Here is a 26,949-nt window from a genome sequence, read left to right on the forward strand (position 1 = left end):
CTCCTCCCTACTTCTCTCTTCTCCTTCCTTTTCTTCTTCTCCTTCTTCCTCGTCTTCTTCTTCTTTCCCCTCTTCTCCTTTTTCCTTTCTTCTCCTCCTCCACCTCTTCCTTCTTTTTCTCCTTCTCCTTCTTCTCCCTTTTCTTCTCCTTCCTCTTCTTTCTCCTGTTCCTTTTTCCTCCTCTCCTCCTCCTACCTACTCTCTTCTCCTTTTCTCCTTCTTCCTCGTCTTCTTCCTCTTCTTTTTCCTCTTCTACTTTTTCCTTTCTTCTTCTTCTCCTCCTCCTCCACCTCTTCTTTCTCCTTTTTCCTCTCCTCCTTCTCCTTCTTCCTTCTACTCCCTTTCCTTCCCTTTCCTCCTCCTCCTCTTTTTCCTCCTCTCCTCCTCCTCCTCCCTATTTCTCTCTTCTTCCTTTTCTTCTTCTCCTTCTTCCTCGTCTTCTTCCTCCTCTTCCTCTTTTTCCTCTCTTCCTCCTCCTCCTCCTCCTCTTCTTCTCTTTCCTCCATTCCTCTTCTTTCGCCTATTCCTTTTTTCTCCGCCTCCTCGTCCCCCTCAAAACCTGAACAACGCACTAATGAATTGAGGAAGGCAACCAAATGAAATAATAGTAATAATAATAATAATAATAATAATAATAATAATAATAATAATAGCATAGCAATAGCATTTAGACTTTTATACCGCTTTGCGGTGCTTTGCAGCCCTCTCTAAGCAGTTTACAGAGTCAGCCTCTTGCCCCCAACAATCTGGGTCCTCATTTTACCCACCTCGGAAGGATGGAAGGCTGAGTCAACCTATAATAATAACAACAACAACAACAATTAAAAACCCGGAAGCATGTCAGTTAGGGAATTCTGGGCTTTGAAGTCCACCCACGTCTGAAGGTCGCCAGGCTTGAGCAATTCTGCCCTAGAGAAGGGCTCCTGTCAACCCAGTTCCAACCGGGCCCATAGATCTTGCTTGGTTGCTCCGCGAAAGCTCAATCCCGTTAACACATTCGGCTCATTCTGTTCAAATTCTAATCCGCCGACAAAAGAGCCAGCAGAGCCCAATGGCCGATGTCTCTGTTTCTACTTGACGGTTGTTAAGAAGCTGCACTGGGCTTTTATCCTGGTTTAATCGCGTGCAAAATCTCAAAAAGTGGCCCGGCCGCCCGGCCAATTCTATGGCGCATCAAAAGAGCAGTTCCTTTTTCAGCTGCGTTTAACGGAGGCAAATAAACTAACCCCCTAAAGTTAAGGAAGAGCCATCCTTGGGATGATAATTTCCCCAGTTAACAGATGAATAGAGTCGGAAGGGACCTTGTAGGTCATCTAGTCCAACCCCCCAATCAAGCAGGAGACCCTACACCATTTCTGACAGAGGGGAGTCCAGTCTCTTCTTGAAAGTCTCCAGGGATGAAGCTCCCACAACTTCTGAAGGCAACTTCTGTTCCATGGGTTGACTGTTCTCCCCGTCAGGAAATTTCTCCTTATTTCTAAGTCCTTGATCAGTTTCCATCCATTACTCCTTCTTCTGGCCTTCAGGTGCCTTGGAAAACAGCTTGGCCTCCTTCTTCCTCTCTGTGGCAGCCCCTCAAATATTGGAAGATGCTCTCCTATCTCCCCTGGTCCTTCTCTTCACTAGACTAGCCATGCCCAGTTCCTGCAACCGTTCATCGTATGTTTTAGCCTCCAGTCCCCTCATCATCCTGGTTGCTCTTCTCTGCACTCTTTCTAGAGTCTCAACGTCTTTTCCTCTTAGATTCAATGTTATGTGGCCAGGAAGCCACACAGGCGAGTGCCACAAACACATCTGAGTTAGTGACTTTTGACGACGGTTTGTTCGGTCCCTCAAGAGCAAATCACGGCATTCTTGTGCGAGTCCATACAGTTAATCCTCGACTTACGACCGCAATTGAGCCTAATATTTCTGTTGCTAAGCAAGACGGTTGTTAAGTGAGTTGCCCCATCCCCATTTTACAACCTTTTTCTGCCACAGCTGTTAAGTGAATTACTGCAGTTGTTAAGTTAGTGGCACGGTGAGAGGAGGGTTTCACATAATTTAACAACTGGTTCGCCCAGAATTGAAAATGTGAGAGCTCGCACGATTGGTGGGTTGCTCGCGGTTCTGTCTGGTTCTTGCGAACCGGTAGTAAAAGCAGCAGGAGGCTCCACCCATCCGCCCAGACGTCATAATTGATGACCTGCGCATTTATTTATTTAGTTCAATTTATATGCCGCCTTTCTCCGGAGACTCAGGGCGGCATGCACAGAAGATCCTGTTGCGAACTGGTAATAAAGGTAAGTAGAACCCACCCCTGGTGCGCATCTTGCGCAGATGCACACTATGTCAGAAACACAGCAATTGTATAGGGCGGGATAGGTTCGTGCTTACGCGCGCCTTGCGCACAGGTGTGCTGCGTTAAAAACACGGTGATTGTATAAGACAGTGATGGCTAACCTTTTTGCCGTTGCGTGCCAAAAGAGGGGGGGTCCAAGGGGGGGTGCATGCATGCCGACACCCATAATTTAATGTGGCCCATCCCCCGCGCATATGCACGCGACTCCTCCATGCATGCACGCATGACCCCCCCCAAAGTTCCCCCTGCTTTTGGCACGCGATAGCATGGTGGGCCCAGTAGGCCCGGTTTTTTCCCTCCCCAGGCTCCAGAGGCTTTCTTGGAGCATGGGGAGGGCGAAAATGGCCTTCCCCAACCTCCTGGAGGCCCTCTGGAGGCCAGAAACGGCCCATTTCCTGACTTCTGGTGAGCCTGGAAGGCCCAAAAATCAGCTGGCCGGTGCATGCATGCGCGCTGGAGCTGAGCTAGGGCAACGCTCGCGTGCCCACAGATATGCTCCGTGTGCTACCTGTGGCATGCATGCCACAGGTTCGCCATCACGGGTATAAGAGATAGCGCCGGGACGGGTGGGCGGGCCGGTAACTACCGGTTTCCCCGAACCGGTCTGAACCAGCTGAATTCCATCCCTGGGCATGGCTGTTAAGCGAATCAACCCTTTGCTTTCCAATGGCTTTCCCATTGACTTTGCCGGTCAGACGGTCGCAAAAGGGGATCACATGACCCCGGGACACCGCAACCGTCATAACTGTGAGCCCGTTGCCAAGCGTCTTGAGCTTTTGATCACATGATGCTGCCACGGTCGTGTGAAAAACCATCATGAGACACTTCTTTTCCAGTGCCGTTGTAACTTCAAACGGTGCTTGTCAAAAGGGGATCACTTGATATGGGACTGTGCAACGGTCGTAAGTAGAAGTCAGTTGCCAAGCATCTGAATTTTGATCACGTGACCGTGGGGAGGCTGCGACAGTCGCTAAGTGTGAAAAACGGTCATAAGTCACTTTTTTCACAGCCTTGGTAGTACTAGGGTTTAAGGCACCCTGTTATTAAGCTGCTTAAGACCAGCTGCCTGCAATTACTGCAGGTTCGAATCTCGCCAAGGCTCAAGGTTGACTCAGCCTTCCATCCTTTCTAAGGTAGGTGAAATGAGGACCCAGTATGTGGGGGCAATAAGCTGACTTTGTATAAATATACAAAAGGATGAAGGCTATTGCTGAGCACATTGTAAGCCGCCCTGAGTCTTCAGAGAAGGGCGGCATATAAATCAAATTAAAAAAAAAAAAAAATGTTGTAACTTTGTATGGTCACTAAGTGAACTGTTGTAAGTCAAGGACTATCTGGATCACTTCGTTTCTTAAAAAAAAGTCTGATTAAAAAACGGGGCTTATTTCTTTCTGTTGGCATCTTAATATATATATATTTGTCTATGTAAGTTTTCACGGGTATATATGTGTGTATAGTTAATATTTCGGGTTTCTTCCCGTGTAATTGTGGATATATCCCTAAAAGTTGTTTTATGACACCCAGGCCCTGTATAATGTGACTTTGGGTGGCTTGCAACGTTATGAAACAAATAGGAAGCTAATTAAACAGATATTAAGACAGCAAGAATTCTATATGCACAACAATCTGCTTGCAATTACTGCTGGTTCGAATCTCGCCAAGGCTCAAGGTCGACTCAGCCTTCCATCCTTTCTAAGGTAGATTAAATGAGGACCCAGTTTGTGGGGGCAATAAGCTGACTTTGTATGAATATACAAAAGTATGAAGGCTATTGCTTAGCGCATTGTAAGCCGCCCTGAGTCTCCGGAGAAGGGCGGCATATAAATCAAATTAAAAAAAAAAAAAAAACAATCAAAAAGCCAAGTAATTCCCAGGATGGGAGAAGAGCTGGAGCTAGCAGAGACGGCCAAACTAACCATCCAAGAATTGGATTCTTTTAATCCAAGAAAAGAATCCATCCAACTTTAATTTTTACTTAGAAACCCATCTAGATTTTGGAGTCAAGACAGGAAAAAAAAAAAAAAAGAAATTTTTGACTTTGGGATTTGTGGATGTACAGTTTTATACTATGGTTATGGCTAGTATATACCAAGTATGCAAAAATAAAAACTTGAGGCTGTAATTTCATTAGTTTTTTCCCACAGCTCCGAAAAGCTTTGGAAGTTAACTTTTTCTCTCTCTTCCCCCCCCCCCCAATTTTCCCTTTTACACTCCATCCCCCAGCTATCTTTATTTTGCCATTTTTCCGTTCCGACTGTCTTTATTTTTGCTTTTAAATTTGCATTTTGATCATCTCCATAAAATGAAAACACAACACAAACATAAAATAGAGCCATGAGAACTTCCCTGCATGGAAAAGAAAACGCTATCATTGTTTTTTGCATCTATTTTCTATGTTGATAATCTCAATAAAATATATATAAAATTTGAGCATTTAAAAAAATCCCCCATATGCAGAAAATATTAGATGATGTCTTTATTTTTGCTTTTTTATATTTTGATAATATCAATAAAATTATATATATATATAACGATAGGTAGGTAGGTAGGTAGGTAGGTAGATAGAAAGAAAGCAAGCCAGAGAGATAGAAAGCCAGAGAGATAGAAAGCCAGAGAGATAATAGATAGATAGATAGATAGATAGATAGATAGATAGATAGATAGATAGATAGATATAATCAGATAGAGAAAGAGAAAGAAAGATAGATGGAAAGAAAGGGAGATAGATAGATAGATAGATAGATAGATAGATAGATAGATATAGATAGATAGATAGATATAATCAGATAGAGAGAGAGAAAGAAAGGCAGATAGATAGATAGATAGATAGATAGATAGATATAGATAGAAAGCCAGAGAGATAGAAAACACCAGATTGATTGATAGATAGAAAGCCAGATAGAGATAGATAGATAGATATAGAAAGAAAGCCAGAGAGATAGAAAGAACACCAGATAGATAGATAGATTGACTGATTGATAGAAAGCCAGATAGAGATAGATAGATAGATAGATAGATAGATAGATAGATAGATAGATAGATAGATAGATAGATAAAGCCAGATAAATAGATAGAAAGCCAGATAGATAGCCAGATAGACAGATGATATAGATAGATAAGATATAGCCAGATAAATAAAAGCCAGATTAGATAGATAGATAGATAGATAGATAGATAGATAGATAGATAGATAGATAGATAGATAGAAAGAAATATAGAGATATAGAGATTAGACAGATATATAGAGAAAGAGATAGAGATAGATACAGAGATTAGATACAGATATAGATATAATTAATTGAGCAGTAAAATCTCCCCTGCATGCAGAAGGAAGCAGATGCCCTCCAGCCTCGGTTGAAAATAGCTTTTAGTTTTGGGTCTGTTGTTCATTTTTTCACCTTACCCCAATCTTGCATGTCAAAGAACAGCTACACTCACGGCTTGACTTCCATCCGGTCTCCAAAGATTCCTTGAAAACCTACAGACCTCCTCCATCCGAATCCCTTGATGCATTTCTCCCTCCGGCAAAACCCGGCACAGACCGTCGGCCTCACATCAAGCTAGCGGTATCCGTATCCGAGGCCAGCAAGAGAGGAAGTGTGCAGAGCGGCGGATGCCAAAACAAGCAAACAAGCCAGCCAAGGGGGCTGGAATTTGGGAAACCCAAAATAGAAGCGGCTCAGCAAAACCTCTCACAGCTCGTCCCCTCTGCGCTGGCAAGAGCCCGAGATGCAGATCAGCTGTTTTACCCGAGCCAGCGTTTTTTCTGAAGACCAGAGGAGCAGAAGAAAGGGAGGTGAAAAATTGCAGCGAAAAAGGATGGGGCTGCAGTCCTGACTCTATAAGTTGTTTTCTTATATATCGGAAAAGGGGTGAAATGCTCCCGGTTCGGACCGGATCGCCCGATCCGGTAGCGATGAAGGCGGGTGGTTCGGAGAACCGGTAGCAAAAATCCCTGCCCCCCCCCCACATGCCCAGCTGAGCCGCACAATCATCAGAGGCTTTTTTTTTTTAACCTTTTAAAAGCATTTTTTTCTACAACCTCTTCGGCCGAAAAAATGCTTTAAAAAAAAAAGCCTCTGATGGATCGTGCAGCTCAGATGGGATTGTCAAAGATCCCAGCTGAGTTGCCTGATCGTCAGAGGCTTTTTTTTCTTTTAAAAGCCTCTGACGATCCAAGCTGAGTTGCCTGATCGTCAGAGGCATTTAAAAGAAAAAAAAAGCCTCTGACGATCAGGCAACTCAGCTGGGATCGTCAGAGCCTTTTGAAAGCATTTTTTTACAACCTCTTCGCCGAAGAGGTTGTAGAAAAAATACTTTTAAAAGCCTCTGACGATCAGGCAACTCAGCTGGGATCGTCAGAGGCTTCTATAGGAATTTTTTTTCGCTACAACCTCTTCGGCTGAAGAGGTTGTAAAAAAATGCTTTTAAAAGCCTCTGACGATCAGGCAACTCAGCTGGGATCGTCAGAGCCTTTTGAAAGCATTTTTCTACAACCTCTTCGGCCAAAGAGGTTGTTTAAAAAAATGCTTTTAAAAGCCTCTGACGATCCCAGCTGAGCCACGCGATCATCAGAGGCCTTTTTTTTTAACTTTGTATTTTGTATTTAAAAATGTTTTTAAAAGTAAAAAAAAAAAGCCTCTGATGATCGCGCGGCTCAGCTGGTCATCGGGAGGGTGGGGGGTGAGCAGGGATTTTCGCTACCGGTTCTCCGCACCACCCATTGCTACCGGATCAGGAGATCCGGTCCGAACTGGGAGCATTTCACCCCTGGTCTATACCCATGATAGCAAACCTATGGCCAGAGGTGGCACGCAGAGCCCTCTCTGTGGGCATGCGTGCCGTCGCCAGCTGCTTTTCCAGGTTCCATTGCGCGCATGCACACTGGCCAGCTGCTTTCTTCTGGGTTCCAGCGCGCGCATGCACGCAAGCCAGCTGATCTTCACGCCTGCAGTCAGCTTCAGCCAGCTGGTCTTCACGCGAAGACCAGCATGCACGCCGGAACCCAGCTGTCCAGTAGACGCCGGCCAGCGATCTGACCGTGCCTGCGGTCAGCTTCGGCCAGCTGCTCTTCGCACGAAGACCAGCGGGCCGGCGTGCACGCGCATACCAGGACCCAGAAGAGAGCAGCTGGGCAGTGCGCATGCACGTGATGGAAGCCGGAAGAGCAGCTGGTCACTGCGCGCATACACACCAGCCAGCTGCTCTCTTCCGGGTCCCAGCGCTCCGGCGAGCTCCAGTTTCGGCACCCAGCGCTGAAAAGGTTAACCATCACCGGTCTATACATAAGTCTCTACTAACATTTGCACAAAAGAACACCTCCAGTTGATGCTGGACCAAACGTTTTTTAGGATTATCATTCAAAAAATTCTACTACGGCTTTAAAAAGCCTTAGTTAAGGCATGCACACTTGGAATATTGCATCCAGTTCTGGTCACACTATTAAAAAAAAGATGTGGAGACTCTAGAAAGAGTCCAGAGAAGAGCAACAAAGGTAATTAGGTGGCTGGAGGCTAAAATATATGAAGAACGGTTGTAGGAATTGAGTACATATAGATTTTTATATATTGTTGGTGTATATATTCTCTTTATTTTATTTTTTTTAATTTTTAATTTGATTTATATGCCGCCCTTCTCCGGAGACTCAGGGCGGCTTACAATGTGCTCAGCAATAGCCTTCATCCTTTTGTATATTTATACAAAGTCAGTTTATTGCCCCCACAACTGGGTCCTCAATTTACCTACCTTAGAAAGGATGGAAGGCTGAGTCAACCCTGAGCCTTGGCGAGATTCGAACCTGCAGTAATTGCAGGCAGCTGGTCTTAATAACCAGCTTAATAACAGGGTGCCTTAGACCACTGTACTACCAAGGCTCTTTATAATTCTTATCGGAGGAGTTATGGATTTCTTAGCCATGGGCAGTGGCGGGTTTCAAAAATTTTTACTACCGGTTCTGTGGGTGTGGCTTGGTGGGCGTGGTTTGGTGGGCGTGGCAGGGGAAGAATACTGTAAAATCTCCATTCCCACTACTCCAGGGGAAGGTTACTGCAAAATCCCCATTTCCTCCCAATCAGGCAGAGAATAGATGGGGGCAGGGCCAGTCAGAATTTTTACTATCGGTTCTCCAAACTACTCAAAATTTCCACTACCGGTTCTCCAGAACTGGTCGGAACCTGCTATCTCCTCTGGCGATAGGAGATAGCAAAAATAATTATTCTACACTTTTTTTTTTAAAAAAAAGAAAGAATTAAACCAGACTTATAAGCATGCCTATTTCTGAAACGGTAGCAATCGATGTAACGGAAAAGCTAATAATGCATTTTAATTTGATATCCTCAAGGATTGATAATTTATCAATTAGACTGAAGGATATATTCTGCAAATAACACAGTGTCTTTTTGCAGGTATTATTCCTGTTACATTAAGTATTTTTTTTTTTTAAACTACATTATGCATTTAATAGTAATCCGATTGTTAATGGAAACGGGATCATCAGGAGAAAAAAACATCTTCATTCTCAGCTCATTAAAAAAAATAAAAAACTTTGAAATTGCTTCCTTTTCACTCCGATAGTCTAATGTGCTCTGGGCCATATTTTTGTCATTGCCAATTTAGGAGCGCATGTGGGTGGATTCAGAGATCTTACAGCACCATTAAAACCAGCACCAGAAACAACATCGGCCAAGCCAACTCATCACACAGAAAATGAAAATTTCTATCCCCGGGGCCTTTAATTTCAAGAATTTCCTTGGACTTTGTAGAAGTTAACCTTTGTCAATAAGCTGGTGTGCATTAGCTCACTGACTGTGTGTGAGGCAAACAGCATGGAGCAAAAATTTGCATCCACAGCATTATTTTGCAAAGCTAGGACTTACATAGGATTAATCTGGAGACTAAAACATATGAAGAACGGTTACAGAATTTGGGTTTGGGCAGTGGTGGGATTCAGCCAGTTCGCACCTATTTGGGAGAACCGGTTGTTAACTTTCTAAGCAGTTCGGAGAACCAATTGTTGGAAGAAATCTTATTTTGTTTTTTTTCTATTTTACAGGGCTAATCCTGTAAGGAAGGCAGGAAGGAAACATTCTGGTGTTATTTCTAGACTAATCTTTATTGCCCTGCTTACAGAAACTGCCTCTCCGGTTAACCCTTATTACATTGTAACAGCTAAGGCGAAACGCCCATTCACGTGAGTGACATTGAGTTGGCCATGCCCACACGGTCACATGACCACCGAGCCACGCCTACCCAGCTGATCATTAGGGCAGAGAACCGGTTGTTAAATTATTTAAATCCCACCACTGAGTTTGGCTAGTTTAGAGAAAAGAAGGACTAGAAAGGAAGGACTTGTCTAGCGAAAAGAAGGGACATGATAGCAATATTCCAGTATTTGAGAGGCTAAAGAGGAGGGGAATCAATTTATTTTCCAAAGCACAAGAAAGCAAGATCAGAAACAATGAATGGAAACTCATCAAGGAGAGAAGCAACCTGGAAAACTAAGGAAAAACTTCCTAACAGTGAGGACAATTAACCAGTGGAACAGAAATTGCCTTCAGAAATTGTGAGTGCTTCATCACTGGAGGTTTCTAAGAAGAAACCGGTCACTAAAGAGACTGTTGTAAGTTGAGGATTACGTGTGTAACCTTACCTATGGCTTGTACACAAAGATCATCTTCTTTTAAAGATCCCATAATCCCTTGCGGAGTGGAGTCTGGACAACTGAATGGAGCTGAGTGTTTATTGGCCGGATGCCCTTCTTGTCGCCAGTGCGGAGTTTTGTTCAGCAGATATATTCCCAATGTGCCCAGAGAGAGAAATATCTGCCTCTACCTAGGATCGAACTCACAGCCTCCAGAGAGAGAGAGCTCCGCCTCTACATCACCGCACCACTCCAGGCTTGTACACACAGATGGCTGGCTATTTCATCAAAAATTAAGTGAATGTACTGGTAGATGGAAAGTGGCTCTTTTCAAGGTTGACTGTAGTTGCATCCACACATTCATTCTAAACTATAGTTTCCTTAACCATGGTTTAACAACAACAGGTGGAGTTTACACATCACCCTAAACCATTAACCCCAATTTATCCATCAGAATGGTTCATACATCAATGTTCTTTGCTTTCCTTGGCTTCAATGTGGACTTAGCCAATGGCCCTCAACTTCCTTCATTATGAGCAACTCACATATTTAATGATGGATGGACACAAAAAGGTATTTCTAGCAAGTATTCCTAGAGGTATTTCTTTGCTATGGATCAATTCGCATAATATCCAAAAATAATCTGCTTGCTTGAAGTTTAATGTGTGATGAGAATCCGGCCAATGTGGGTTGGGAACCATTTTTGAGGATTCTTTGCAAATCATAATCTTTTAACGACCCCATAATGCCTTGCGGAGTGGAGTCTCGACAACTGAATGGAGCTGAGTGTTTATTGGCCGGATGCCCTTCTTGTCGCCAATGCGGAGTTTTGTTCAGCAGATATATTCCCAATGTGCCCAGAGAGAGAAATATCTGCCTCTACCTAGGATCCAACTCACAGCCTCCTGATTGTGAGGCGAGAACTCTACCTCTAGGCCACCGCACCACTCTTGAGGATTCTTTGCAAGTTTATGAAACAAATTGCTAACGGTTTCTATACGATAAAGCATGGTTCAACCAATCACAACTTAGAAGGCTGGGTGGTTGCAGAAAACATATGCTCGGAATATGTTTTCGAGAGTAGCTATAATAGGTGATTGCTTTTACTAATAAATTGACCAATTGGGTTGCACTAAATCATGTTTCGCTACACTAAGATGTAAACAAAGAAACGTCTCCACTAATACCTGATGTGTTTGCAAATGTGAGCTTTGTTAAAGTTCAGTTTAGCGTTAGTATCACTTTATAACGCCTTGGGAAGACAACACTCGGAATATCGCGTCCAGTTTCGGTTGCCATGACAAAAAAATAGATGTTGAGACTCTAGAAAGAATACAGAGAAGAGCAACTAAGATAACTAGGGGACTGGAGGCAAAAGCATACGAAGAACGGTTGCAGGAATTGGGTATGTCTACTTGAGGGGTGTCAAACACAAGGCCCGAGGGCCGGATCCCGCCGGCGATGTGGTAGGGCCGTCCTGGAAAATGTAAGGGGCCGGCCCGCATCGCTTCGGCCCAGTCTACCCAATGCATAGAGGAAACATACCAGCAGTTTGAGGAGTGGTGTCAAGCTGGCCATGCCCACACAGTCGGCCACATCCAGTGAGGGGTATCAAGCTGGCCATGCCCATCCAGTTGGCCACACCCACCTAGTCGGCAAGGCCCCCCCCAGCCCCCCCAAAGTAACGCTCTCTACATGGGGCTCCCCTTGGGGTACACCCGGAGGCTCCAACTGGTGCAGAATGCAGCCGCGCGGGGGATTATGGGAGCGACGGGGCGCTCCCATGTGACTCCTCTCCTGCGCGAGCTGCATTGGCTTCCGGTGGACTTCCGGGTGCGCTTCAAGGTGTTGGTGATCACCTTTAAAGCGCTCCATGGCTTAGGGCCAGGGTACTTACGGGACCGCCTTCTGCCACCAATAGCCTCCCACCGGCCGGTTCGCTCCCACAGAGAGGGCCTCCTCAGGGTGCCGTCGGCCAGACAATGCCGGCTGGCGACCCCCAGGAGGAGAGCCTTCTCTGTGGTGGCACCTACCCTATGGAACAATCTACCCCCAGAGATACGAGTCATCTCCGACCTCCGGACTTTTCGTCGGGCCCTAAAAACTTATTTTTTTCAGTTAGCCGGTCTGTCTTGATTTTAGGGTTAGTTTTTACAATTTTAATATTGATTTTAAATTGACAAGTTTTAAATTACGGGCCAAATTTATAAATTATTTTAACTCTATTTTTTAACTGTAATGTTATGTATAGATGTTTTTATTTTGGCTGTTCACCGCCCTGAGTCCGAAAGGAGAAGGGCGGTATAGAAATTTGAATAATAAAATAAAATAAATAAATAAAGTCAACTACAGCCCTCAATGAAATGGTATAGGGCCGTGATGGCAAACCTATGGCACATGTGCCCGAGGTGGCATGCAGAACCATCTTTCCGGGCACGCGAGCTGTCGTCCAACTCACCTGCAGCTACGCATGCGGGCGGCCCCTCCCTCAGCTGGTGTTTGAGCCTCCGGTGCGCATGCGCACAATTCAGGGGACCCAGCTGGTCTTCAGCGCTCTCCTGTGCATGTACGCGCATTTGTGCATGAGCATGAGAGTACTTGCACACAGTGCGCACATGCACAGATGGCATGCATGCGTGAAAACCACACACATGAGCAGATGGTGCAATTGTGCACGCAGCACACGGGTGAGCCGCGTGAAACCTGCACGCATGCGCAGATGGTGCAATTGCATGCGCAGAGCACGGGGGCACGTGAAAAAGTTGTGCACATGTACAGATGGTGCGGTTACACACACAGTGCATGGGGAGGAGCTGCGCGTTAGCGCGGATGGCACATGCGCGCACAAAGCATGCAAAGTGCGTACCTGTTTGGCACTCAGTGAGTACAAGGTTCACCAACACTGGTTTTAGGGTTTCCTGCCTGAGCAGAGGGTTGGACTAGAAGACCTCCAAGGTCCCTTCCTACTCTGTTCTTTCGTTATTATTTCAACATGGCTGCTGGCTTTTCTCTCAGGTGTGAACCATTGTTTCTATAATGCACACGCAAACCCTCCGTTAAATGAGTAGGTTGTGGCAGGGGTGAAATGCTCCCAGTTCCGACCGGATCACCCGATCCGGTAGCGATGGAGGCGGGTGGTTCGGAGAACCGGTAGCAAAAATCCCTCCCCCCCCATTGCCCAGCTAAGCCGCGCAATCATCAGAGGCTTTTTATTTTATTTTTAAAAGCATTTTTTCTACAACCTCTTTGGCCGAAAAAATGCTTTTAAAAGTAAAAAAAAAAAGAAAGCCTCTGATGATTGCGCGGCTCAGCTGGGATCATCAGAGGCTTTTAAAAACAAAGAAAACCTCTGTCGATCAGGCAAGTCAGCTGGGATCGTCAGAGGCTTTAAAAAAAAGAAAGAAAGCCTCTGCCAATCAGGCAAGTCAGCTGAGATCATCAGAGGCTTTTAAAAAAAAGAAAACCTCTGTCGATCAGACAAGTCAGCTGGGATCGTCAGAGGCTTTAAAAAAAAGAAAGAAAGCCTCTGCCAATCAGGCAAGTCAGCTGGGATCGTCAGAGGCTTTTAAAAAAAAGAAAACCTCTGCCGATCAGGCAAGTCAGCTGGGATCGTCAGAGGCTTTAAAAAAAAGAAAGAAAGCCTCTGCCAATCAGGCAAGTCAGCTGGGATCGTCAGAGGCTTTTAAAAAAAAGAAAACCTCTGCCGATCAGGCAAGTCAGCTGGGATCGTCAGAGGCTTTTAAAAAAAAGAAAACCTCTGCCGATCAGGCAAGTCAGCTGGGATCATCAGAGGCTTTTAAAAAAAAGAAAACCTCTGCCGATCAGGCAAGTCAGCTGGGATCGTCAGAGGCTTTAAAAAAAAGAAAGAAAGCCTTTGCCAATCAGGCAAGTCAGCTGGGATCGTCAGAGGCTTTAAAAAAAAGAAAGAAAGCCTCTGCCAATCAGGCAAGTCAGCTGGGCTCGTCAGAGGCTTTAAAAGCATTTTTTTACAACCTCTTCAGCGGAAGTGGTTGTAGAAAAAATGGTTTTAAAATGGTTTTAAAGTTAAAAAAAAAAGTTGGCCATGCCCACTCAGTCATATTACCCCCCCCCCCAACCAAGCCATACCCACAGAACCGGTAGTAACAAATTTTACATTTCACCACTGCCCAGAACCCTCCGTTAACTGAGTAGGTTGTGGTTTCTTATGCATAGTGCATTTCAAAAAAACTGAAGTTGGATCCAAGTCTTTGGATTTTGCTAGTTTTCAGCACAAATTAGCTCTCACGCAACTCTTAAGAGGGAACTGTTCCTAATCTAAGGAACTTGGTCCTCCAAGCAAATTTCCTACCTTCAAAATTCAAAGAGATTGTGTTGAGAAATGTTAATTTTAAAAAAAAATTTTAAAAAGCCACAACCCTTTCAAGCAGCACGCTGTTAGAATTTGTCGAAGTGAAGTTAAAAGCAGAAATGACTTTTACGGGTTTAATTGCTCCGTAAGATCCTCTCTTCTGTTGGGAATGCTAGTTAAAGAAAGATGGGGGGGGGGGGAAACGCTGAACAGATTTCTAAATCAAATCTGTAATTAGCAAAGGTAATACTTTTGGTACCCACAAAATGCCCCTAAGCTATTCAGAATTTCTATTAAGGGCTTTGATTCTCCCTTTAAAATTCGTTTGGAAAGCAACTGTGAATGCAACGGTTTTATTTCTATTAAGCCTCAAAATCTGTTCCGTAGGCCGAAACACCACAAATGAATCGCACCCCCAGGCACAAAAGGTATAAAGAAGTTAAGAAACCACGCTGAACACAGGGAGTCCTCGATTTATGACACAATTGAGCCCAAAAATATATGTTGCTAAGCGAGACATTTGCAAAGTGAGCTTTGTCCCGTTTTTACCACCTTCCTGGCCACGGTTGCTAAGTGAAATCGCTGCAATTGTGAACTCTTGCTGTGAGTCAAGGACTAACTGTATAAATGAGGCAAGTAACATCGCAAGCGTGAGATATCAAGCGTTGAGTGGCAAGTGTCAGGACACACTTGATGTCACAAGCTGGGTACATCATGCAACTATAAATAATAGAAAGATAAAACCGAACGTCAGGATATCTGAGGACAGAAATGTCAGGTAGGTAAAATTGTTCAGTTCCCGGGCTGTGAAACAAAGGGCCAAGATTGCAGTGGTGGATTGCACATTATGTTGCTACCAGTTCGCCGCGTGCACGCATGTTCGGTTCGTGTGTGCGCTTGCCTTCCGCACATAATAATAATAACAACTTTATTGTCATTGTACATCAGTGGTGAAATCCAAATTTTTTTTACTACTGGTTCTGTGGGCGTGGCTTGGTGGGCATGGCGTGGCTTGGTAGGCGTGGCAGGGGAAGGATACTGCAAAATCTCCATTCCCACCCCACTCCAGGGGAAGGATATTGCAAAATCCTCATTCCCTCCCCACTCCTGGGGGAAGGATATTGCAAAATCTCCATTCCCACCCAACTCTGGGATCAGTCAGAGGTAGCATTTATCGGTTCTCTGAACCACTCAAAATTTCCACTACCAGATGAGCATCGCCCCCTAGAGTCGGGAACGACTAGCACTAGAACCTTTACCTTTAATTCTAGTTTGCAGTAATAATTTTTATTTAGCTGCCTCCAAAAAAACTTCAACAGAGACCAAGTCTACCGCCAATCGAAGCCGTCAATAGATGAAGGCCTGAGATTTCACAGCCAAAACTTGACAGTTTTATAATGGCTGGGATTCACACTTGCGTTGGAAAATGAAGCAAACGAATTACAAGGAAGCCCAGCCAATATCCAGCATATTCTGGCAGGGAAATCTCCTGTCGTTTGACAAGTGGGCCCAAAGACAGATCCCAAACGACATTCTAAGACAAGCAAGGCAGCCTTAAGGAAATGTTTACATTATTTCAAGCTGAAAAACCCACAACTAACATTTCGTTCTGGTTTTCGGGCGATGGACTTATCCCGTATATGACAAGAGACCTCCGAATTTGGCCACTTTAAGCCATAACGTAGAACAGGGGTATCAAATTCAAGGCCCGCGGGGTGCTTAGATCTGGCCCTGGAAACAGCGGCCCACGGTGCCTCTGCCAGTGAAAACGGAGCTCAGGCGGGCTGCCCGTGGCCCACTCGAGCTCTGTCGACTTGCAAAGCTTTCAAGTTGCCATGAGCAGGAGGGAGGGAGAACTGAAGTGAATTCGATACATTCTTCCTGACCGCAATCAGAAGGAGGGTGTTAGGTTTCACAGCCAGCCAAAGTGGTTAATTGGAGAATGTGATTTATGACATGGCCAGAGAGGAGGGGAGAGACAGGGTCATAGGGGAACGTAAATCTACGTAGGATCAGTCCTAACTGCATCCAAGTATTGCCGGAATGTTGCTCCTAATAAATGATTGTATTTCCTTTGAAGTTTGGATCATGGCTCATGAATTAATTACGGCATCTTTCGGAAACTTGACAATCTATTTTCAGCTGCGACAGCCTCCTGCAACCCTCTGCCAGCAAAAATGGAGCTCGGGAGGGCCGCCATTTTCTCTGGCCGAGCGCTCGGGCCACCACAGGTGCTCCCAATATGAGTGACATCAAGCTGGCCATGCCCTCCCGCCCAGTGGTGAAATCTGAACCAATTTACTACTGGTTCGCTTGTTGCGCGCACATATGCAGTGCGCACCATACATGCCAAAAGGAGGCATGAGGTAAGTAGAACAGCGCAGGGGGGATGTGATCAGCTGTGGCGCGCGATTTTTTTTTTTTTTACTTTTAAAAGCAATTTTTTTACAACCTATTCGGCCGAATAGGTTGTTTTAAAAAATGTTTTTTAAAGTAAAAAAAAAAAGGCTCTGACGAGCAGGCAGCTCAGCTGGGATCTTCAGAGCATTTTTTTTACCTTTTAAAAGCATTTTTTTTTACAACCTATAGGTTGTAAACAAAATGCTTTTAAAAGTAAAAAAAAAAAGCTCTTTTTTTTAAAAGAAGCGGCAAGCGGGCGACCGGGCGATTAGGTGGACATGGGCTCGGGGGGGGGGCAGGGATTTTTGCTACCGGTTTTCCGAACCACCTGCCCGCATCGCTACTGAACGGGCCGGTCCAGTCCGAACCGGGAGCATTTCACCCCTGCTCCCATCCACCCCCCAAGGTCAAAAACAATCCTGATGCGGCCCTGATGACACCACTGATGTAGAATATCATAGAATAAGAGTTGGAAGGGAGCTTGGAGGTCTTCTAGTCCAATAAATAAATAAATAAATAAATAAATAAATAAACAAACAAACAAACAAACAAACCCCCCGCTCGAACAAGAAGACCTTGTGAATGCCAGCTCCCAGAATTCCTCAGGCAGCCACTACTTCAAGCTGAAGTCCACAAGTGGCCAATTTTGGAGACCCTTGAGGTATTAACCATCCTTCTCCTCCGAAGCTGTGCTGTTACTAGACCTGGACTGTGGAGGTTGTGAGGTAGATGGGATTTACCTCAAGAAACCCGAAGCTTTGATTGAGGTGAGACGCAGATGGTGAACTAATGAAAACATGAACTACAGGGAATAGGTAACACCTGCACCTCAAGTTTAAGACCTGGTCTCCATAGCAACCATGCAACAAGTCAACAAACTCATCATGTTCTAGGAATTAGGGGAAAACATTGGGCCTACATTGCAGCAAGTCAGAATGTGATTGACGTCTTCGTGCAAGGAATGAAACCTGCCCTGGGTGGCTGATCGAACGAAGCATGGTTAAACTATGGCTTAATGCCCTGTGTCAGCAATGAGAACAAGGTTATGTTGGCCAGATCTTCACTCATTCATCTAATTCCCTAAGTTTTTAATCAGTTAACTATCAGTTAATAGCACCAATGGGTTAAAAAAAAAAGTCAAAAAAGGTATATATTGGATATACCGTGCTTCCCTGAAAATAAGACCAGGTCTTATATTAATTTTTGCTCCAAAAGATGCATTAGGGCTTATTTTCTAGTTAGGTCTTACTTTGGGGGAAATACAGTACTAAATGCATCCATCTAGCTGACAATCTTAACTGGGGTTTATTTTGGTGGTAGGGCTTATATTACGAGCGTCCTGTTCAGCCCCAGCTCCGGATTTCCGAGGATATTGACACACACCAATGGTCCTTATCAAATTTATTAAGAAACAAGAATAAACAAGACCAGCAATATTGCTTATTGCTTAGCGCATTGTAAGCTGCCCTGAGTCTCCGGAAAAGGGAGGCATATAAATCAAATTATGTGTGTGTGTGTGTGTGTGTGTGTGTGTGTGTCTTTGGTTATTCAGGTTTTCTCCCGCGTAAAATTGGAGGTGTCTTGGCAACGTTTCGACGAGGTCTCATTCGTCATCTTCAGGCTGATGTTCTCGGCTTCGTGCTTCTAGGAGCAATGTGTGTGATCGCAGCTGTTTCTTCCTTTTAACTGCCAGTGGGGGTGTGTTGCCAAGACACCTCCAATTTTACGCGGGAGAAAACCCGAATAACCAAAGACCTACATACAAACACCCGCGAAAACCTCAGAAAACATAGATATAGACATAGACATAGACATATAACTTTGGCCACTTTTGGGATTCGACTTCCAGGGAATTCTGGGAGTTGAAGTTCACAGGTCTTAAAATCACCAAGGTTGCACACCTCTGTTATTAGGTACATGCAGCTTGGCTTTAAGGCCTTCCAGTGAAGTATAGACCCACCCTGCTCATTTCCTTAAGTATGGAAACTATGAGATTACTCATTCCTTCAGCTTTCCTGTTTTTTCATGCAAGAAGCAAAAGGGTTTGGAGCTGCAGCCTGTCCATAAATCACCCTTTTCTCCTGCCTTGCAAGACTCAAAGTCTTCTGGAGATTGTGAATTTCCGGCATTCCTAATCCCACACAGGGATTTGCTGCCTTTTGGTCTGTTCGTTTTATTTAACTTATGCCACGCTTATCAGCTTGTCCCAAAACTCAACGAACGGGAACAAAAACCTTAAGCGCAAAGCGCAGATAATCCTCGATTTACAACACTTCACTTGATGACCGTTTAAAGTGACACAGCCGTTTTTCATACGTCAACAACTCTTGCGGCATCCCCATGTCACGTGATTCCACATTCAGATGCCACGCCCACCCAGGTTTTGTAGCTCCCGGTGTTTTCTTTTCTGTAGGAAACGGGTCCAAATGGCTCTTTTGAGTATTTAAGGTTGCAGACTCTTGGCCTAGCCTATATCACATGAGGTTTTTACCCCAGAGGCTTGTTTGAACTTAGCCGATGGCATCTGACTCACCAAGAGTCAATGAACAGCGTTGAATTAATCACGTATGTATAAACCCAACCCGTCTTTCCGGGTGGAATTCAGTAGCTGGAGGGGACAATTTTCTCAAGGAACTCCTTGACATGTCAAGTTGGTTTCCACGTGGTCATGGGAAGCATCTGGTTTTTTGTCTTTAACAGCAGCAGATGTTAGACTGGCTGTCCGCTAAGCCTTTTGGAGGAATTTAAGCCAGACTCCTAAATTGCAAACTTTGCTTTTTATGGCTTGGCCTGATATGCAAACCCCACCCATCGTGAGTTTTCCAGCACCCCATGCTTTACTACGAGCCCAACCTCATTCAGGCGAGTGAATCACTTTCCTGTTGATGCAATTGAACTCTTAGGATCTATCTATCTATCTATCTATCTATCTATCTATCTATCTATCTATCTATCTATTTATTTATTTTATTTCTATACCGCCTTTCTCCCGTAGGACTCAAGGCGGTGTAGAGTCAAGAAACATATAGATACACAAACATCATAAAGTTGCTAATTAAAATTATTATTATAACATAGTTTGGCCCAATTCAATAGAACCTAAAATTAGATAACATTTTAAAAACATTCACATCTTCATATGTTTAGCCCCGCTTGTTGGAACATCAGGGTTTTGAGGGCACGGCGGAAAGCACGGAGATCTGGGATATTTCGTACCGATAGTCCCAGTGTTGCAGAATATACAGCCTCATGCTGCATAACTAAGCTCCATTTCATGCTGAATAAACTAAAGCAGTGGTCCCCAACCTTTTTAACGCCGCGGCCCGCTGAGCGCGCGCAGGGGTGGGGCCACGGCCCAGGAGCTTTTTGCGCACGGCCCAGTGCGCAAAAGCGGCCGGGGGACATGAACGCTGCAGCGCAAAGGCTCCTGGGCCGTGCGCTGCAGCGTTCATGTCCCCCGGCCGCTGCGCGGGCCGGTGCCAGGTACTCCACGGCCCGGCACCGGTCCGCGGACCGGGGGTTGGGGACCACTGAACTAAAGTATTTATGTATCTTAAATAGAAAACTATCTTACGATAGATTTTTACCCCCAAAGTTTTTTATTAAAATAAATTTGATAAAAATCAAAAAAATCCAATTTAAATAAAAAAAAATCCGATTTAAATAAAAAAAATCTGATTTTTTTTTATTTTTTCAAAAAAATCATTGATTTTTATCCAACCTGATTATCATCCTAATTCTCTCTTTTTTTTTTTCTACAGCCTGATGGAATTTCTCTTTTTGATCTCTTGAAGTATGAGAAGATCTGACATTTGGGGGGGGGGGTTAAAGTTATATCCCTCCAAGTGTACACCTCACACAGTAGAACTAGTAGTAAGATCTCCTATTTCAAAGTGGCAAAAAGATCACGCAAACAAACCATCACTGATCTTAAGGAGAGCTGCAGAAAGCTTATTGGAGATTCTCCATCATCCAGGTCATAGTTGTTCTAAAAGTGCTTTTTTCCCAAAATGCAACTGGACTTTCTCGCGGTTTTTTTCCTTTGAAAATGTTTCGCTTCTCATCCAAGAAGCCCCTTCCCTTCCCTTCTTCATCCATTTACTCTCTTCCCTTGCCTTCCCTTCCATTCATTTCTTTTTTCTCTTCTCTTCTCTTCCCTTCTTTTCCCTTCCCTTCTTCATCCATTTACTTCCTTCTCTTCTCTTCCCTTCGTCGATTTACTTCCTTCTCTTCTCTTCCCTTCTTCGTTCATTTACTTCTCTTCTCTTCCCTTCCCTTCCCTTCATCTCTTTTCTTTTCTCTTCCCTTTCTTTCTTCTTCATCCATTTACTTCCTTCTCTTCTCTTCCCTTCTTCGTTCATTTACTTCTCTTCTCTTCCCTTCCCTTCATTTTTCTTTTCTCTTCTCTTCCCTTCCCTTCCTTTCCCTTCCCTTCTTCATCCATTTACTTCTCTTCTCTTCCCTTCCCTTTATTTCTCTCATTTTCTTTTCTCTTTTCTTCCCTTCCTTTCCCTTCCCTTCTTCATCCATTTACTTCCTTCTCTTCTGTTCTCTTGTTTTCTCTTCTCTTCTTCTTTTCTTCTCCTCCTCCCCTTCCTTTCTTCATCCATTTACTTCTCTTCTCTTCCCTTCCATTCATTTCTCTCTTTTCTTTTCTCTTCTCTTCCCTTCCTTTCCCTTCCCTTCATCCATTTACTTCTCTTCCCTTCCCTTCCCTTCATTTCTCTTTTCTTTTCTCTTCTCTTCCCTTCCTTACCCTTCCCTTCATCCATTTACTTCTTTTCCCTTCCCTTCATTTCTCTTTTCTTTTCTCTTTTCTTTCCTTCCTTTCCCTTCCCTTCTTCATCCATTTACTTCCTTCTCTTCTGTTGTTTTCTCTTCTCTTCTTTTCTTCTCCTCTCCTCCCCTTCCCTTCTTCATCCATTTACTTCCTTCTCTTCTCTTCTCCTCTCCTCCCCTTCCCTTCTTCATCCATTTACTTCCCTTCTCTTCTCTTCTCTTCTCTTCTCCTCTCCTCCCCTTCCCTTCTTCATCCATTTACTTCCTTCTCTTCTCTTCTCCTCTCCTCTCTTCCCCTTCTTCATCCATTTACTTCTCTTCTCTTCTCTTCTCCTCTCCTCTCCCCACCCCTCCCCTTTGCTTCCCTTCAAAGAAGCTTCTTGGATGAGAAGTGAAATGTTTTCCAAGAGGGAGGAAAAAAAATCCAAGAAAGTCCAGTTGCATTTTGAAGGGGGGGGGAAATACCTTTGGGACAAGTTTCTGAAGCCACCAAATTGGATTTGGGGCCAATGAATTATTTACTCTTAAAATGGGAGATAACGCATACGATCTGTGTTTTCCCATCTTAAAAACAGTCCTTCAAATTCTTCTTTTCACCTTGATTTGAAAAAGTGGGGCTGCTGGACCAAGTGATCTTTTTTTTAATTAAATCACTCGATATCCCAAACAGATTTCCTCTGGAGAAGATCATCCAATAAGTCGATAGAGCTGCCTCTCAGGAAAATACCCCTGCAAAGCCATGTTTTTTTCCCCCCTGCCTTACTAAGAAGAAATCCTATGATTAACAGCCTTGCCATAAAACCACTACCCAGGATTAGATGACATGCTAAGACAAACCACTATGTGTTTTCCATGCAGCCATCATGGTTTGTGAATTACGGTTTGTGATTTAAGCTGCTGCCCAGAGAATCTTGGGCTTGTTACAGTCTGCAGATATTCTTAAATCTCAGGCTGCGTGGGGAATTACATAGACCTACCTTAAACCTACTTATTTAATATTTGTGCAAAGTCTTGCATAATACCTTTTACACAGACACCAAATACCAATAAAATCAGCTCCATTCCCCCCCAAAATAAAAAACCAGCAGCCATTAAAAAAAAAAAGAAAGAAAGAAAAATCCGATGACAAAGACTTCGCGCACAATGCTGCATCCTGTCTGGATTTTTTTGGGAAGGAACGGGTGGAATCAGACACTATTAATCAATGAAGAACAGGAAACATCAGAACATAAGCCATATATCTCAACGTTGCTTAGCGGACTTTTTTTTTTTAAATAAACATCAGCTAACATCGGCCGAGCTATTCATATCCTTTCTACGTTACTTGATTGTTTGTCCTTACTATTTTTGTACTGGACTTTCTGTCCGAAAGTTGCACGAAAATACATCCAGTGGAAAGACACACAAACAGACGCACTTAAAAAAATAAAAAAATAAAAAAAACCAGGAGAAGACACACAATCCCAGGAGAACATTTAAGCAAGCAAAATGCTGAATAACAATCCCTTATTTCTGCAGCTTAGCTCTCTGTACTGATATTGGGCAGTTTTTAATTTTGTCTATTTTATGTATTTATTTATTATATTTCTATACCGCCTTTCTCCCGTAGGACTCAAGGCGGTGTACAGTCAAGAAAAATACAGACACACAAACATCATAAAATTGCTAATTAAAATTATTATTATAACATAGTTTGGCCCAATTCAATAGAACCTAAAATTAGATAACATTTAAAAAAAAAATATTTTGGTTGGCTTTCTAATCCCAGAATGCTCCATTGTTCAGAAAACATCAGATGCAGTCATATAAGTGGGGTACAAGTGTTAAAACCAGAGGGGGGGGGTTGTTTCCAACATTGGCCGGTTTTTCAAGACCTACGGACTTCAACTCCCAGAATTCCCTAGTCACAGCACATGGCTGGCTGGGGAATTCTGGGAGTTGAAGTCTGTTAAGTCTTTCAATGGTCCAAGCTGGAGACCCTTGATTTAAACATGGTCTGTGCTTTTTTTTTCCCGTTTGCCCTTGAATTCTGAACTCGGTTCTGTATAATTCCTGGATTGGCAGGTTTGCTGCCTTCCTGGAAAGCCCCCCCCCCCCATTGCTCCCCAAAGAGGAAAGTCCCAGGCCCCCCAAACCCCAAGATCGAAAGCATCCAAGGTGATGGAGAAAGCGGGAAGGGGGGGGCTGTCTGTAAAGGGGGACGATGGGGATGCCCAGGCTAGAGAGAGGGACCGGCAGATGTCCCCCCTTCTCCTCTGGGCGGAAAAGGAGTGTTGGTAATGGAGGAAGGAATTGGGTGGTGGGTGAGAGGAAGGAAGGAAGGACGGAGGGAAGGATGAGGGTTAAAGGAAGGAGAGGGAAGAGAGGGAGGAAGGAAGGAGAGAGATTTTTGGGAGGAAGGAAGGAAAGGGAAGGGAAGGGGGAGGGGAAGGAAGGAAGGAAATAGAGATGGGAGGGTTAAGGGAAGGGAGGGGAAGGAAGGAAAGAAGGTGGGAGGGAGGGAGGGAAGGAAGGAAGGAAATAGAGATGGGAGGGTTAATGGAAGGGAGGGGAAGGAAGGAGGGAGGGAGGGAGGGAAATAGAGATGGGAGGGTTAATGGAAAGGAGAAGGAAGGAAGGATGGAAGGAAGGGAAGGAAGGATGGAAATAGAGATGGGAGGGTTAAGGGAAGGGAAAGGGAGAGGAAGGAAGGAAGATAGGAATGAAATAGAGATGGGAGAGTTAATGGAAGGGAGGAGAAGGAAGGAAGGAAGGAAATAGAGATGGGAGGGTTAATCGAAGGGAGGGGAAGGAAGGAAGGAAGGTGGGAGGGAGGGAAGGAAAGAAAGAGGGAAATAGAGATGGGAGGGTTAATGGAAGGGAGGAGAAGGAAGGAAGGAAGGGAAGGAAGGATGGAAATAGAGATGGGAGGGTTAAGGGAAAGGAAAGGGAGCGGAAGGAAGGATGGAAATAGAGATGGGAGGGTTAATGGAAGGGAGGGGAAGGAAGAAAGGTGGGAGGGAAGGAAGGATGGAAATAGAGATGGGAGGGTTAATGGAAGGGAGGGGAAGGAAGGAAGGTGGGAGGGAAGGAAGGATGGAAATAGAGATGGGAGGGTTAAGGGAAGGGAAAGGGAGAGGAAGGAAGGAAGGTGGGAGGGAAGGAAGGAAGGAAGGAAATAGAGATGGGAGGGTTAATCGAAGGGAGGGGAAGGAAGGAAGGAAGGTGGGAGGGAGGGAAGGAAGGAAAGAGGGAAATAGAGATGGGAGGGTTAATGGAAGGGAGGAGAAGGAAGGAAGGAAGGAAATAGAGATGGGAGGGTTAATGGAAGGGAGGAGAAGGAAGGAAGGAAGGGAAGGAAGGATGGAAATAGAGATGGGAGGGTTAATGGAAGGGAAAGGGAGAGGAAGGAAGGAAGGAAGGAAGGAAGGTGGGAGGGAAGGAAGGAAGGATGGAAATAGAGATGGGAGGGTTAATGGAAAGGAGAAGGAAGGAAGGATGGAAGGAAGGGAAGGAAGATAGGAATGAAATAGAGATGGGAGGGTTAATGGAAGGGAGGAAAAGGAAGGAAGGAAGGGAAGGAAGGATGGAAATAGAGATGGGAGGGTTAATGGAAGGGAAAGGGAGGGGAGAGAGGGAAGGAAGGAAGGAAGGAAGGAAGGAAGGAAGGAAGGAAGAAGAAAGAAGAGAAGGGAAGGAAAAGGGAGAGGAAGGATGGATGGAAGGAAAAGAAAGAAAGAAAGGAAGGAAGGAAGGAAGAAAGAGGCGCCGCAGTTTCCCCAGCAGGCCCCCACCCTCGGGGCTCCCCCTCTGCCGAAGCCGCCTTCCCTCCCCTCCCCTCCCGGCTGCTCTCCGAGGGCGTCCCGGGGCGCGTGGCCTGTGCCGGGCCCGGGCTGCGGAGGCTGCGGGGCTTCCCGTCCTTACCTGCGGCTGCTCCCCTCGCCGGATGGCGGCTCCGGAAACGCCGCGCAGCCTCTGCGCTTTCCCGGCCAGCAATTCCGGCCTCCGGCCGCGGCCTCGCCTCGCCTCCTGCGCCGCCTCCCGGGGAAGGGCCGGCCGGGAGAGTCAGGCGGGCGGGCGGGACGGAGGGCGACGCGGTGCGGCCGCGGGGGAGCCTCGCAAGGAGGAGCCGCTGGAAGAGGAGGAGGAGGGAGAAGGAGGAGAGGGTCCTTCAGAAGCCCTGCCTCTCTCTCCCTTCCTCTTTTTTCTCCTTCCCTTCTTTTTTTTCTTCGTCCCCCTTTTCCCTCTTCTTTCTTCCCTCTCTTTTCCTTTCTCTCTTTTCTCCTTCCCTTCTCTTTCTTTCCCTCTTTTCGCTTCCCTCCCTTTCTTTTCCTTTCCCTTCTTTCTTCCCCTTTTTCTTTCCTTTCCTTTTCCTTTCTCTTTCCTTCTTCCCTTCTCTTTCTTTCCCTCTTTTCACTTCCCTCCCTTTTCCTTCCCTCTCTTTCCCTTTCTCTCTTTTCTCCTTCCCTTCTCTTTCTTTCCCTCTTTTCGCTTCCCTCCCTTTCTTTTCCTTTCCCTTCTTTCTTCCCCTTTTTCTTTCCTTTCCTTTTCCTTTCTCTTTCCTTCTTCCCTTCTCTTTCTTTCCCTCTTTTCACTTCCCTCCCTTTTCCTTCCCTCTCTTTCCCTTTCTCTCTTTTCTCCTTCCCTTCTCTTTCTTTCCCTCTTTTCGCTTCCCTCCCTTTCTTTTCCTTTCCCTTTCCCTTCTTTCTTCCCCTTTTTCTTTCCTTTCCTTTTCCTTTCTTTCTTTTCTCCTTCCCTTCTCTTTCTTTCCCTCTTTTCACTTCCCTCCCTTTTCCTTCTTTTTGCCCCTTTTCCTCTCTTTTCTCCTTTCCCATCTTTCCTTCCTTTTTTCTTCTCTGCCTTTCTTTTCCTTTCCCCTCTCTTTTCTCTTTCCCCTTCCTTTCTTTTTTCTTCCCCCTTTTCTTTTCCCGCTTCTTTCTTCCCCCTTTTTCCTACCCTCTCTTTTCCTTTCTCTCTTTTCTCCTTCCCTTCTTTCTTTCCCTCTTTTTGCTTCCCTCTCTTTTCCTTCTTTCTGCCCCTTTTCCTCTTTTCTCATTTTCCATCTTTCCTTCCTTTTTTCTTCCCTCCCTTTCTTTTCCTTTCCCCTCTCTCTTTTCTCTTTCCCTTTCCTTTCTCTTTTCTTCTTCCCCATCTTTCTTCCCGTCTTTTTCTTCCCTTCTTTCCCTTTCCTTTCTTTTCCTTCCCTCTTTTCCTTTTCTTCCTTTTCCTTTCCTTTTCCCTTTCCTTTCTTGCTTTTCTCCTTCCCCTTTCTTTCCCTCTTTTTTCTTCCCTCCCTTTCTTTTCTTTTCCCTCTTTTCTCTTTCCCCTTCTTTTCTTTCCCCTTTCCTTTCCCCTTCCCCATCTTTCTTCCCCTCTTTTTTCTTCCCTTTCCCTCTTTTCTCCTTCCCTTTTTCCTTTCCTTTCGTTATCCTATTTTCTTCTTCCCTTCCCTTTCTTTCCTTTTTCCTTTCCTTCACTTTT

The 26,949-nt window shown here is 44.9% G+C and overlaps 1 protein-coding gene across 14 annotated transcripts in view; it reads right to left on the bottom strand.

Moving 5' to 3' along the window:
* The window catches only part of APBB2 (amyloid beta precursor protein binding family B member 2), a 123,172-nt gene extending 97,512 nt beyond the window's left edge, over positions 1 to 25,660 (bottom strand). For 8 of the 14 annotated variants that reach the window (XM_087875459.1, XM_087875457.1, XM_087875455.1 and 5 more), the window contains exon 1: positions 25,393 to 25,599. The gene's annotated coding sequence lies outside the window, so the exon portion shown is untranslated. Of the gene's footprint in view, positions 1 to 5,744; positions 5,856 to 25,392 lie in introns of those variants that run through there. The other 6 variants (XM_087875453.1, XM_087875458.1, XM_087875456.1 and 3 more) reach the window with 2 other exon arrangements.
* Positions 25,661 to 26,949: the final 1,289 nt, after the last annotated feature.

This window comes from Pantherophis guttatus, chromosome 8 (assembly GCF_059756535.1).
Source record: "Pantherophis guttatus breed Tessera chromosome 8, ASM5975653v1, whole genome shotgun sequence".
NCBI classification, from domain to species: domain Eukaryota; kingdom Metazoa; phylum Chordata; class Lepidosauria; order Squamata; family Colubridae; genus Pantherophis; species Pantherophis guttatus.